The sequence below is a fragment of the Ochotona curzoniae genome, unplaced genomic scaffold (assembly GCF_017591425.1).
Source record: "Ochotona curzoniae isolate NIBS_2020 unplaced genomic scaffold, NIBS_Ocur_1.0 contig_78, whole genome shotgun sequence".
NCBI lineage: Eukaryota > Metazoa > Chordata > Mammalia > Lagomorpha > Ochotonidae > Ochotona > Ochotona curzoniae.
The window spans coordinates 1703977-1717490 of NW_024466559.1; the positions used below are offsets into that span (position 1 = coordinate 1703977).

Consider the following 13514-nt stretch of genomic DNA (forward strand, 5'->3'; position numbering starts at 1 on the left):
ATTGATTATTGTAATTTGAAAAGGAACTTATAATAACAAGTAAATATGGAAAAATTTCAGTTTGAGACTCTAATATGGTAAATATCCAGATAACCTACCAAAGCAGGAGTTCTTTGGAGTCCACAGTCAGTGTTAAGAATTCCAGGGGCCCTTAAGATTGGGATGGTTGAAAACCAATACCAAGAAGTAAAGGCTACTTGAGGACCAACCTATCAAATATTACAACAAGTCTCAAAATATGACCAAACAATAACTCAACTGCCTGCCAAGCAAACCTCAATAGTCTTTAAACTTTAGGACATGGAATAGTATCAAAGCTAAAGAGGGCAGTTTCATAACGATAAAAGAATCACTACAAAGACATAACATTTCTAAGCATATTTGCATACAAGGATAGTGTTTCAAAATACACGAGGCACATCTAGCAAAACGAAACAAAGAAATACACAAACCATAATTTTAGTGGGAAATTTCTCTAAAACACAATAAATACATAAAGGGTTGGAATACATTGAGTCAATCAACTGAGGTGTCACTGATAGAGTAAAAGGCCCTCAAATGACAAAATATACATTCTTTGCAAATCCACCAGCATCATTCACCAAGACAGACCATAATGTTGGGCCATAAAACATTTTCCAAGTACAGAGCAAGCTCTCCAACAATACAATTAGAAGTCAGTAATCAAAATACAGCTGAGTACTCTCCAACTGTTTGGAAATTAACACATTTCTAGAAAAAATGTAGATCAAAATTAATTTACAAAGGAAATATTGGGCTATTTTGGACTAATGAAAGTCTCACAATGTATGAAACACAGCTAAAACAGTGCTGAGAAGAACGCTCTAAAATGAACAATCTAAAGTTGTGCCTTAAAAAACTAGAAGAGAGCCAAATTAAATCTCAAGTAGGAGAAAGAAAATTGCAGAAATCAAGGAAATAGTACAACCGTTTATTTCTCTTTAAATGACCAATAAGTGATAATCCATAAAAGCGATGAACCAAACAGAAGATGTAAATGATCAATAATAAGAACAAAAGAGGACATGGGACTACAGTTCTTGTCTTGTAGTCATCAAATGATATCAAGGGAACATTGCCAATAACTTTATGCCAAAAAATTTAACATTTGGATGAAATGGACAAATTCCTTGAAAGGAAAAAGTTATCAAAACTGGTGAGCTATCAAAACCCTGAACGTCGGACATGCCGTATGAAATCAGGAAATGGCAACATCAGAGATCTTGTCTTTAAATCAAAGAAAAGGGAAGGTATAACATCCCTGCGCGTATCCTGATGTTGAGAACGTGGTACAGCTTGTGTATTCATATACCAGACCTGGGCTGATGGTTGAAAATGCCCCAGCTACTCCGGGTCCCTGAACTTCTTCCACTTCCCCTTCGGCACTTGTGATTCTCCATTAATGACTGTCCAGCTGACAAGCCTTCTCAGGCAGTGCATCCTTTGACACTTCATTCTGATTTAGTATGCGAAGGAATACTAAGGTGGATGCACAGAGCTAAGTTCTTCAGGAATGACGTAGACACTGAGACTGTGATAGCCCCAGTTGTTGCTGTACATTCTGAAAATTCGGTCTCTGATGATAGGGAAGCCACCTGATGCAACATTGTTGACCTAAGAAGTACCCCAGTCTGTGAAAGTAGCATCTATGATAAACATGTCAACAGCAGCTGGATTCCGAGTCATTGGTCTTGACACGGATAGAAAACTTCATTCTTGTTCCGGGCCCTCTGCAGCTTGCATTGCTATGTACTGGCTCAAGTCAGAGTGTGTGCAGAAAGTTAAAGGCAGGCAGTACTTAAGGCCCTGACTCTGCTGGAAGACCCCAGCAGCTGTGTTGACATCCAGCAGATCTTCAGAGCCATACTTCCCAACAACCCAGGCACCACTAACTTCTGCCTGTTGTGGATCTGATAGGAACTACGGTAGTCATTGGGAAGCTTGCAGCCAATCTGAGCTTCCACAGCGTCCAGGTCTTCCTGTTGAGCGCCCTCTTTCAGAGACAAAACCATCCAGGGTAACCTGGGCTCCAGGTACTCCTTGAGATCATCCCAGGCCTTTATAATAGCAGTGTAGTGGTCGATGTATCTCTCCACATCACAGTAAGTGTCGATGAAGAGAGATTCCCAGCACTGGTGCCTCTGTGCTTGCTCTTCCTCAGATATTAACCAGTACTTTTTGCAGTGTCATCTCTGATGGCTGCCCAGGGCACTGGAGACTAGGGGCTGGTCTGCCCCGCCCCAATATCTCCTAGGCTCCAGCCTGGAACAGGAGGAGGGGCCACAGGAGCCAGCTACGTCACCTACCTGGCGGGATTCCAGGTGACCAATGGCACACCTGAATGGACATTCCTTGCGTAGTTGGGCCACAGACAGCCCCTTTGCCTTCCCACGTGTCTAGAGGAGTATAAAACTCCTCCACACGTATCTCAGATGCCCTTTTCGCTTCCCTCTTCTTTCCCCTCTGCGCGAAGGGGGCCCAGGAGCGGATTTTTCAATAAAGCTTCCATCTCAACTCTGAACAACTTGCCGATATTATTCCACCAGCGGGCGGGTGGTTGGTGGGCATCATCTAACAATCTCCACAGGGGATCATGACTTGAGGGCTGGCTTAGTCCACGACTGACATTGCAACAATTTGATTAGGTCCCGATAGTCCAACAAGGACAAGGTAAGGAGCAAAGGATCGGTGGGCAGCGATTCTAGGGTGAATGGTGCCTCCCTGGCCTCCATGGCCTCCAATCTTGCCTGCCCCCCTACAGGTCTAACCCGGCCCTGGCATCGCCCCCTCTGCCAGCAACCTGGCTGCTCTGTAATTTTTATTTTTTATAAACTTTATTTATTTATATGAACAGTGGAATAGCACAGCGAGAGGGAAAGACAGAGATCTTTCATTTGCTTGTCCATACTCCCAAATGACCACAACAGCCAAGGCTGAACCAGGTTGAAGCCAGGAGTCTGGGACTCTCCATCTGGATCTCCCTTGTGGGTGGCAAGGGCCCAATCACTTGGGCCATCTTCCATTGACTTTGCAGTCACATCAGCAGGGGATCGGAAGCAGAGGGGTGTCAGCAGCAAATGGAATGGAAAGAAAGGGAATGAAAGGAGATGGCCCCGACAGTGTGGCAGAACAGATTAATCTGCTGCCTGCAGTGCTGGATTCCCATGTGGGCTCCAGTTGGAGTCTTGGTTGCTCTGTTAATGATCCAGCTCCCTGCTAATGTACCTGGGAAAGTAACAGAAGATGGCTCAAGTGCTTGGGACCCTAGCACACATGTGGGAGACCTGGACGAAGCTCTGGTCCATTGTGGCCAGCTGGGGAGTGAATCAGTGTGTAGAAGATCTCTCTCTCTCTCTCTCTCTCTCTTTCTTTCCTTCTGTCTTTCAGATAGATAAGAAAGTAAAACATAAATACAAGGAAGGAGAGCTGAGGAGGGAGCTGGTTTTGACCTGAGAAGCAGCTGGGCCACCGTGGAGCAGACAGACCCCCACCTGTTAGAATGAGAATGGCGCTGCTTGGTTTATCTGGTGACAGGTGGCAGGGTGGCAGGGTGAGGCTGATGGAAGGGAGACCAAGGGGGATTGAGGTGGTCACCGGTAGTGTACATGCATGTGTGGTTGGAAGGAAGGGCTTGTGGACTGGGCAGAACACCCCAGGAGGACAGTAAGAGAAGGAGTCCTGGGGCTTCAGCAGCAGCAGGAGCAGCAGAGGAGCCGGGGACATCAATCGGAAAAGTGTCAGAGGTGCCAGAGCCTTTGGGACTTTCAGCTAAGAGTTGCCATTCCAAGGGCTCAGCTGTGAATCAGTTGGGGCACAGCGGGCCCAGTAGAGACCTGCAGGAATGGGCCAGTGCAGGAGGTGAAGGAAGTGTTTGTCAGGCTAGAAGGAAGGCACTGGGTAGGCTGGAGGTGCACGGCTTCTGGCTCAAGGAGTGGCAGGTGGGGCCCTGTGCCATGGTGGCATGCAAGGACCAGCTGACAGTGACCACAATCACAGCCACAGAGCAATCATGCTACCTGCAGGAGCATGTGAAAACAGGAACAGAGGGAGGAGAGAAAGGGTGAGGTTTCCCCCAATCATGTGCGTGGGTGCTTTGGGGGCTGTAGGAAACTTTGTATGTGGGGCTCTCAACCTGCTCCCCATCCTCCAGGCTCCACCTCTGCCTCCCACTTGGGCCCTGGTAGATCAGCTCAGCTGTGCATGTGTGGGAAGAGAGAGGCAGCCTGGGACCTGCCTGTATAAGACCTGATGCTATGGGGTCAGTCACCTCTGGGTTACTCCAGGTGGTTGGCAAAATGTTGACGACATAAGGTGAGAAGTCCGTCCCCAGCACGCAGTGTCAATGATGAGCTAAGGCAGGTGCAGAGTTCACGATGCACCTGTTCCCTGGAGAGGCCTCTATCTGCCACTCGGTCATTGTGTGGTATTAAAGTCCAGACCAGACATTAGCCAACACCTGCTCTGCCCTCCCAGCCAGGGCACCTGACCTCGGGAACCCCGGATGTGCCTGGGATATGAAGGCATGTGCCCTTGACAACACACAAAGGGGCAGAGACTGGGAGCTCATGGCCCATGCTTCCTGTCGCAGGGCAGGGCTGAACTGGCCAAAACCAGGGAGACTCATGGCCACAAAGAAGCCAGGAGCCACAGGAGCAGTTCAGCAGGCCTATGCTATGTTCAAGCTCAGTTGTATCCCTGTCTCGTGTCATTGAAGGAATAAAGAAACTGTGCTGCTTTCACACCTCGGACTATGATGCACCCCTGACAGTGGTCAATCTCCCAACCTGCCCACAAGGGCCTTACATGACACCACAAAGGCCAGGTCCAAAGGGGAGCATTTGGAGCTGCAGTTACAATGTGGTTGCAACAATCCATGCAGAACAAGCTCAAGTCCTGGCTCCACTTCTGACTCCAGGTTCCTGCCAATGTACACTCGGGAATCAGATAGATGATGTAAAGTGTCACGAGGTTGGGTACCTGCCACCCATCCAAGGGACAAGAGACACAAATGGAGTTCCTTGCCTCTGGCTTCAGTCTGGTCCAACCTTGGCTGTGAGCCAGCAAATGGAAGATTCTCTCTCTCTCTCTCTCTACACATCTCTCTTCCTCTCTCCCTCCCGGTCTCTCTCTCTCTATCTTGAATTATCTCTCTGCCTTGCAAGTAAACTAAGCATACAAAGGCAATATTGCAAGATCCCACTTACATGAAGCATGCCTTTAAAAAGGGATCTCCTGGGAATATGAAGTAGGAATGTGGCTACCAGGAGCTGGAATATGCAGAGAGGAGCATGCAGAGAGGATGAGGGTGGGGGATGTTAGTCAGCTGCACAAAGCCACAGGTGTCAGGAGTAAGTTCTGGAGTTCACCATACACTTGGGTGACTACAGCTAACAATGACTTATGTCAAATTGCTGGCAGAGAGGATTTGGAATGTTCTTGGCACACCGAAGTGATAACTCAGCTGGGAGATTTTGTCATGGTCCACTGTGAGCGTTCCATGCGATACTGTGTGGTACCCCAACATATATATGGGACTTAGGGCTTTGGGGGAAGCCCTGAGGTGTGCATGGCTGTCGAATCCCATGAGCAACCCACCAGTGAGCCCCTGGAGGAGGGGAGGCAGCAATCAGCAGAGCTGGGGTGAGGGTGGGTTCCCAGGGGAGATAGCTGTCCCCCAAAGTGTGTGCCCAGTGACTGGCAGCAAGACAAATCTCTCTGTTAGGACATCAGTCCTGCAGAGAACTCGGGCGGATCTGTGGGACATGCAATGCATGTGACTCCAGAGGGCATGTGTGTGACGCATCACCTGAACCGGTGCTCCCGGGGCCAGCACTGTGGAGTCATGGGTCAAGTTACTGCCTGCAACAATGACATCCCTCTAGGGGGGTTATTCATTTCCTCGCTGCTCCACTTCCAATCCAGCTCCCTGCTGGTGCCATCAGTGGTAGATAAGATGGCCTGAGAGCTTGGGTCCCTGCCGCCTACAGGGGATGACCCGGACACAGCTCCTGGATTTAGTCTGGTGCCACCCAGGCTGCGGTTGCAGTCATCTAGGATGTAAAGCACCAAATGGAAGTTCTCTCTTTGTCTGCATAACTAACTTCACTTGCTTCTGTTCTACAGGCCTGGGGTTCTAAGATTAGGGCTGTGGTTTCAGCAGGACAGAGACACATGCACCTGCAAGAAGTGAGGTGACCAGCTGTCTCCATGGGTGACTACTTGGACAATGACCACTTAGGCACTCACAAGGGTCCAGATTGGAACGACAAATCCTCTGGTCCCCTCATGAGCTCTTACGTTACAGCTAAAGGAGGGCTTGGGTTTCAAGGTCTAGATATGAAAGGACAATGACCACTTCTGGCCAAAAGACTATGGGATACAATGAGCAAAGGGAAGGGGAAGGGATGTTTTGAGGGAAGAACAAGAAAAAAACAACAGCAGCAGGGGCTGGCACAGTGTCATAGTGCATTAAGCCTTGCCCGTGGCACTAATTCAAGTCCCAGCTAATCCACTTCTGATCCAGCTCCCTGCTAATGCTCCTGGGGAAGCAGCAAAAGATGGCCCCTGTACCTAAGTGGGAAGACGCTCTAGGTTCGTGGCTTCAGTCTGGCCCAGCTCTGGCCATTGCAACTCTTTGGGGAGTGAGCCAGCAGATGGGAGATCTCTCACTTTCTTTCCTTCTTTCTCTATAACTTTACTTTTTTTTTTTTAAAAAAAAAAAAAGGAGGGCCCGGCGCGGTGGCGCAGTGGTTAAAGGTCCTTGCCTTGCACGCCCAGGATCCCATATGGGCGCCAGTTCTAATCCCGGCAGCCCCGCTTCCCTTCCAGCTCCCTGCCTGTGGCCTGGGAAAGCAGTCGAGGACGGCCCAATGCTTTGGGACCCTGCACCCGCGTGGGAGACCCGGAAGAGGCTCCTGGCTTTGGATCGGCATAGTATCGGCCATTGCGCTCACTTGGGGAGTGAATCATCGGACGGAAGATCTTCCTCTCTGTCTCTCCTCTCTGTATATCCGCCTTTCCAATGAAAAAATAATAAAAATAAATCTTTAAAAAAAAAAAAGGAAAATAGAAGTGAACCAGAGGATGGAACATATTTCCCTCTGTCTCTCCTCTCTGTAAATCTTTCTAATAAAAATAAATAAATATTTTAAAAATGAAAACAGAATGACAGCAACAACAAGACAACAACAACAACAAGCAAAGAAGCTGCTGACTGCTGTTGGTAGAAAAAAATTGGAAGTCTGCAGAGCTAAGCAACATGAGATAGAAAATTAACCAAAAGCTGAGAAAAAAGATACCGCAGGGATGAACCTGCTGCTGGGGAGATCTGGTGAGCTGCTCCCAGGTAGTGAGTGACCTTGGAGGACACAGGTGGGGAGGGAGACAGTGAGCCATGGAGGTGCACCTAGACCAGGCGGGCTCCAGGGCCCGAGTCATTCACCCCTGGCGGTCTGGGCAGCATGTGTCACAGGCAGACTCCACAGCTGCTTGGTGACAAACGAGTTCAGGCTGGCACGGGACACCTGCAAATCCCTCTAAGGAAACTCTGCTGAGGATTCGTGGATTTTTTGACCTGAGGGGACTCCAGAGTTGCGGGTGAAATCTGTGTTTGGGACACCTGGATGTGGTAGAAAAGAGAAACGCGACCCTTTTGCAAGTTCATTTGTTTATTTTGATGTATTTGAAAGAGAGAGAGAGAGAGAGATACAGAGCGAGAGATTGGAAGAAGCAATGCTGTTTGCTTTTGAAGTCGGGAGCTCTAACCCAGGGGCGCAGTCGGCTTCTGCAAGGAAAGCACTTCTCTTCCACAGCTCCCACGTGGGACACCGCTGCTGGCTTGTTGTCTGAATGCCTGCAGCAACCAGGGCTAGGCCAGGCAGAGGAATGGCAGGGCTCTCGGTGCTTGGGACATCCTCTTATGCTTTCCCAGGTACTTTAACAGGGAGCTAGATGGAAGGTAGCGAAGCCAGGACATGGACTGGCACCACAGGGAATGCCAGTACAGCAGCTAGCTGGTGGCTTGAATCGCTGTGCCACAGCCCCCAGGCAGTTCTTGAAACGTTTTGAAGTGCCTGCATCCAGGGAGTAGAACGGAGGAGGAGGCAAGAAAAAGTGTAGCAATGAACTGAAAAAACAGAGACACACACTCCCCCTGTACTTGCCAGCGGAAGTGGTGTAAGCAGCAAGGAACTGAAAGTAGGGCATTGTGTGCTCCCTGAGGCCATGGGCCTGCAGAAAGGAGGGAGCATGGTGGCCCGCTCTACCTTGGGCATCCCAGGGAAGCTGACCTGGCACGGGTCTCCGCTTGGCAGGTTTGGAGAAGGCACTGTGTTCATTTCCCATGTAGTGCGTCTTCATTTCATGTGCTACTTGTTCATTCCATGCGTGTGATACATTCATTTCACATGCATCATGTGTGCATTTCACATATCATTTGTTCGTGCCACACAATATGATTTCGTGTGTACCACTTGTTTATTTCATGGGTATGTTACACATGGTACACGGAATAAACACATGATATACACAAAGTGAGCAAATGACACACATGAAATGAGCACATGACTCATATGAAATGAACAGATGATGCAGTAAAGACTGGGAAGGGACTTTTCTCCAATATAAGACCTGTAAAGGAGCAGGTGCTATGAGAGATGTCATTTTCTTCATCTGGGTTCTTTCCTTGGTCACTCATCCTTGGCATATCAGGAATATACATTTATTCCAAAAATTATTTTTTACTTTGAAGTCAAAGTTACAAAGACAGCAAGCAATCTTCACCTGCTGGTTCATTTGCCAGATGGCCACAGTGACCGGAACTGGGGCAGTTTGAAACCAGGAGCCAGGAGCTTCTTCCTGGTCTCACACATGGGTACAGGGACCCAAGGCCTTGGGCTGTCCTCTGCTGCTCTCCCAGGTGCTTTCGCAGGGAGCTGGATGGGAAGTGGAGCAACAGGGACTTGAATTGGTGGCCAAATTGGACACTGGCACTGCAGGCAGATGCCTAACCTACTGTGCCATGGCACCCGTCCCAGGAAAATGCATTTTAAAAGATGTATTTATTTAAGGGGCGGGGAGAGAGAATATCACTCTCATCATTAGTTTGCTCCCCATATGACCACATGGGGCAGCTGAGAATCCAACTCCAGGCCTCCCCCATGGGAGTCAAGAAGCCACACCCCCTAAGGGGCTGCAGGAGCAGGAAGCTGGAGACAGGAGACAGAGCAGACCATCAAGGCCAAGGACTTGAGATAGGACAAGGGCCTCTTCATCCCTAGGCCAAACCCTGCCATCAGATGCTTCTAGACTTGAGAAAACCCACCGGGGATGTCGGACTCTCCACCCTCCCGCAGCCACACTGTGTGTGTGCATGCACATGCATGAGCGTGTACACACGGGGTGTAGGGCTGGTCCTAGGTGTCTCCCCAGTTGAGGCACCATGTTCCTGCCTCTGGGAGCCACTAGACTGACCAATAAGTGTCAGGAAGGGAATATGCCATGTTGCCTAAGGGTGGTGAGAACCTGAGTGGGGACTGACAGGGTGGGAAGGCAACGCTGGATACTTGACAGGACGGCTGAAGGCCGATGCTGACCTGCCAGGGGACATGGGGAAGAGCACACCCCAGGCAGAGAGCCAGAGAGTCAGGGAGATCCCAGCCATCTGTTTGATCCCAGAGTTAGGGAGGTCCCACTTAGCTGTGCCATCCCAGAGCCAGGGAGGTCCCACTTAGCTGTGCCATCCCAGAGCCAGGGAGGTCCCACCCACCTGTGCCATCCCAGAGCCAGGGAGGTCCCACCCACCTGTGCCATCCCAGAGCCAGGGAGGTCCCACCTTCAGTGCAGGCCAACACAGATGCTACCGTCATCCTTGGCCTCTGGGACCTTTGCCTGCCCTTAAAGGGGTTCACGGAAAACAGCCCCTGAAGGCCAGTGCTATGGGACAGTGAGTTAAACTGCCACCTGGGATGTACACATTCTTTATCACAGTGTCCGATCTCAAGTCCTACTTCACTTCCCATCCTTTTCCTGCTGATGCACAACCTGGAGGCTGTTTGAATCTCTACCACTGACGACGTAGAAGGCCTGCACTGAGTTCCTAGCTCCTGGCTTTCACTCAGCCCAACGTCAACCATCATGGGCATCTAGGGAGAGAAGTGACAGGTGGAAGATCTTTCTGTCTCAGTCGCTTTGTAGCTCTGACTTTCAAATAAATAAAATTAAGCAAATAAGCGTTAAAACAGGAAACAGCTTCCAGGCACTTCCTGAGTTCGCTGGGTTCTCCAGCATGTGGCCAGCCCTGCACTGCTGCCTTAAATTGCATAGATTTCCCTTTGTTGAGCTTACTCAGGATCTGTGTCCTCAAATTTCCCCAAAGTGGAGAGTAGTCAGGTTGTGTGGCTACAGGTTGTGTTGGCATGACATGTGGAGGTCATACCCTTGGGAGGAGATGGAGTCTTGAGGATAGCACCAACACCACTATGAAAGTGACCCCGGGAGCTCCCTTGTCCCTGCTGACATGAGATGACAGGTGCTAATGACCTTGAACTCCCTATGGAACTTTAAGAAATGAACTCCGGTTGTGCTGCATATTCCATTACAGCAGCCTGGGGAATGTGCATTAAAGTTACTTGGCAAGCACCGATTTCCAAACGCGGAGTGGAGAAGACGCTCGGAGTGCTGAGACGCCAAGAGGTGCAAGATGGATTGGTTCACATTTTTGTGAGGGCCAAGTCCACTGGCAGGTGAGCTGCAGGATTTGTGTCGAGTTCTGCTCCAGATCTTGTGATTTGAAAGGCTCAAATGCCATTTCAGATGGAGAGAAGAAAAGAGAGAATCTAGTACTTTGCACACCAGGTATGAGCCACGTGGTCAGCCAGAGACCACAGTCAGGTTCTAGCCCCAGGGGTGCCACAGGGCACCTCAGTGTGAAAGTCCCGGGGAACCACTCTGGTGATCAAATCTGTCTGCAAGGCCAGAGTGCAGAATTCCCCTGATCTTCACTGACCACTGTTTATCTGTTTGAATGTACGCTTGGCACCTTGGCCTGACCACTTCCTTCCTACACCCTCCCAGCAGAACTTGAAAACAATCCAGTAGTTACTCCTAAGCCTTTGGAGAAATAAGGCATCTTCACACTCCAACAGTGCTCATTTAAATAATTGCATGTCTAATTAGCTGTTGAGGACTAGAGTTGACTCTGCGAACAGTTTTGCGACTCCATTTTCCACCCTGGGAAATAAAGGCTGGCTTAAAATCCTGGGCCCCTTCGCCACATGGGAGACCCAGAAAAAGTCCTCCATCTCTGGCTTCAGTTCAGCCCAGCTCTAGACATTACGGCCATCTGGGGGGTGAACCAGATCTCTCTCTCTCTGTTATCCTGCCTTTCCAATAAAAATAAATAAATCTTGAAGAAACAACAGCACAGCTGGAGCGTTGGGGAGCAGAAGAAACCATGGAAGTGAATGCTTAGTTTCAGAGACGAGTAGCTTAAAGAAAAAGATAGGGGGCCCAGCATGGCAGCCTAGTGGCTAAAGTCCTCGCCTTACATGCACTGGGATCCCATATGGGCACTGGTTCGTATGCCAGCTGCTCCACTTCCCATTCAGCTCTCTGACTGTGGCCTGGGAAAGCAGTAGAGAAGGGCCCCAAACCTTGGAACCCTGCACCTGTATGGGAGACCCAGAAGAAACTCCTGGATCCCGGCTTTGGATTGGCTCAGCTCCAGCTGTTGTGGCCAGTTGGGGAGTGAATCAGCAGATGGAAGATCTTTCTTCCTGTCTCCTTCTCTCTGTAAATCTGACTTTCCAATAAAAAGAAATAGATCTTTTAAAAAACAAATTGATTAAAACCTAAAACAAAGGACAAGAAAGATCCTAGTGCACTGAAGGAAAGAGAAATCCTGTAACACCCTTCCTATAGCACGCAACTGGGCCTACCTTACCACATCCTGGTTGATACCAATTTTATCAACTTTACCATTAAAAAGCCAAGCTGGCCTTAGTACAATCAGTAATGGGTTGTCTGTATGCCAAGTGTATCCCTTGTGTTGGAAGACACTGAGAAATTGGGGCAGAAGCATTAAGTGGCATTAAGGATTGCCAAGGATCCAAGATTTGAGTGATTACCACGCTCACCTCACAAAGGAATCTAAGCGGTGATGGCTTAGCTCAGAGAGTGGCTCAGCGCCAGTGTTACGCTGTGGCCACAGCTGACAGCGAGCTTAAACAAATCATCTGGAAGATCCCTGGGGTTCCTATCATGCACATCGCCAGACACAAATACAGCACCCAGCGGATGCCAGGCGATCATGGAGCCCCTCAGTTCTTATCTTTGCAAGGTGAAGTTTCCTGGCTTGCATTTGACCGACTTTATCTGTTTGCCAGTTCACTGGACATGCTGTAGCAGGAATTATTATTTTCCTCACCTATTTGCTGTGTTGTGGGCTGAGTCAAGATACTCACTTTCATATGCTGGAAAACAAAAGTTTTTAAAAAGAAAAGGTCTGGGAGGGTTAATAAAGGAAGCCATTGAAAGGCAATGCTATGTAGAAGAGAGAGCCACATCCATTATGCCTGAGCAGACATGGCTCTAAAACTTACCGGGGCAATCTCAAACTACCTGAATCTCAGGTTCCTGCTGTGTACAGTGTGATCAAGATTCATCCCAAGACATGTGGGTGACATGGAAAAAGTAATTGGCACATGGAGAGGTCACTGGAGGTGAATTGTGTTTCCTTTTTAGCATCCCGAGGCATGGAAGTCCAACTGGAGACTGAAAGAAAGAGGCAAAATTCAAAAACGATTTTGTATTTGGAGGGGGAGCCAATGGCAATGGCTAGAGGGGGTGGAACATGACCAACAGCGTGAAGAAGAAAAGGGGACCCGGGCTACCAGAAGACCACATATGGTTGGACCTCATGGAATGCGCTGAGGTTGGCTTCAGCTGCCTTGTAGGACAGGCCTTCTGCTTCCTCATGTATGAACACTAGAATGATCAGACACGTTTTCAAAGTCAAATCCATATTGGTCAGTATTGATCCGCAGGCACTGAAATCCATTTGAAGTTAGTGTAAGTACTTTCCAAAGATACAGTTGCTTGAGTGTTGTGATGTTTAAGATTCAATCCATTTGTTAGGGGAGGAAGGGGAAGGGAGGAGAGGAAGGAGAAAAGGAAACAGGAAGGAAATGGGAGGGAAGGGGGGAGTTTTCATTTAGATGTGTGTGTACAAGTGCATACGATGGGTGTGCATGCATCCGTGATACAAGACAAGTTCAGCAGCTACTGCCATGGTGGTCTCATGTCGATTTTTTTTTAAAGAATTATTTTAGTTTTATTACAAAGTCAGATATACAGAGAGGAGGAGAGACAGAGAGGGAGATCTTCTGTCTGATGATTCGCTCCCCAAGTGACCTCAATGGCCGGTGCTGTACCAATACAAAGTCAGGAGCCAAGAACTTCCTCTAGGTCTCCCATACGGGTGCAGGGTCCCAAGT

General features: G+C 48.9%; 2 pseudogenes; one reads left to right on the plus strand and one right to left on the minus strand.

Annotated features, from left to right (window-relative positions):
- Positions 1-1168: 1168 nt before the first annotated feature.
- On the minus strand, positions 1169-2753 carry LOC121164471 (annotated as a pseudogene).
- Positions 2754-11483: 8730 nt separating this feature from the next.
- Positions 11484-12423, plus strand: LOC121164472 (annotated as a pseudogene).
- The last annotated feature ends 1091 nt before the right edge of the window (positions 12424-13514 follow it).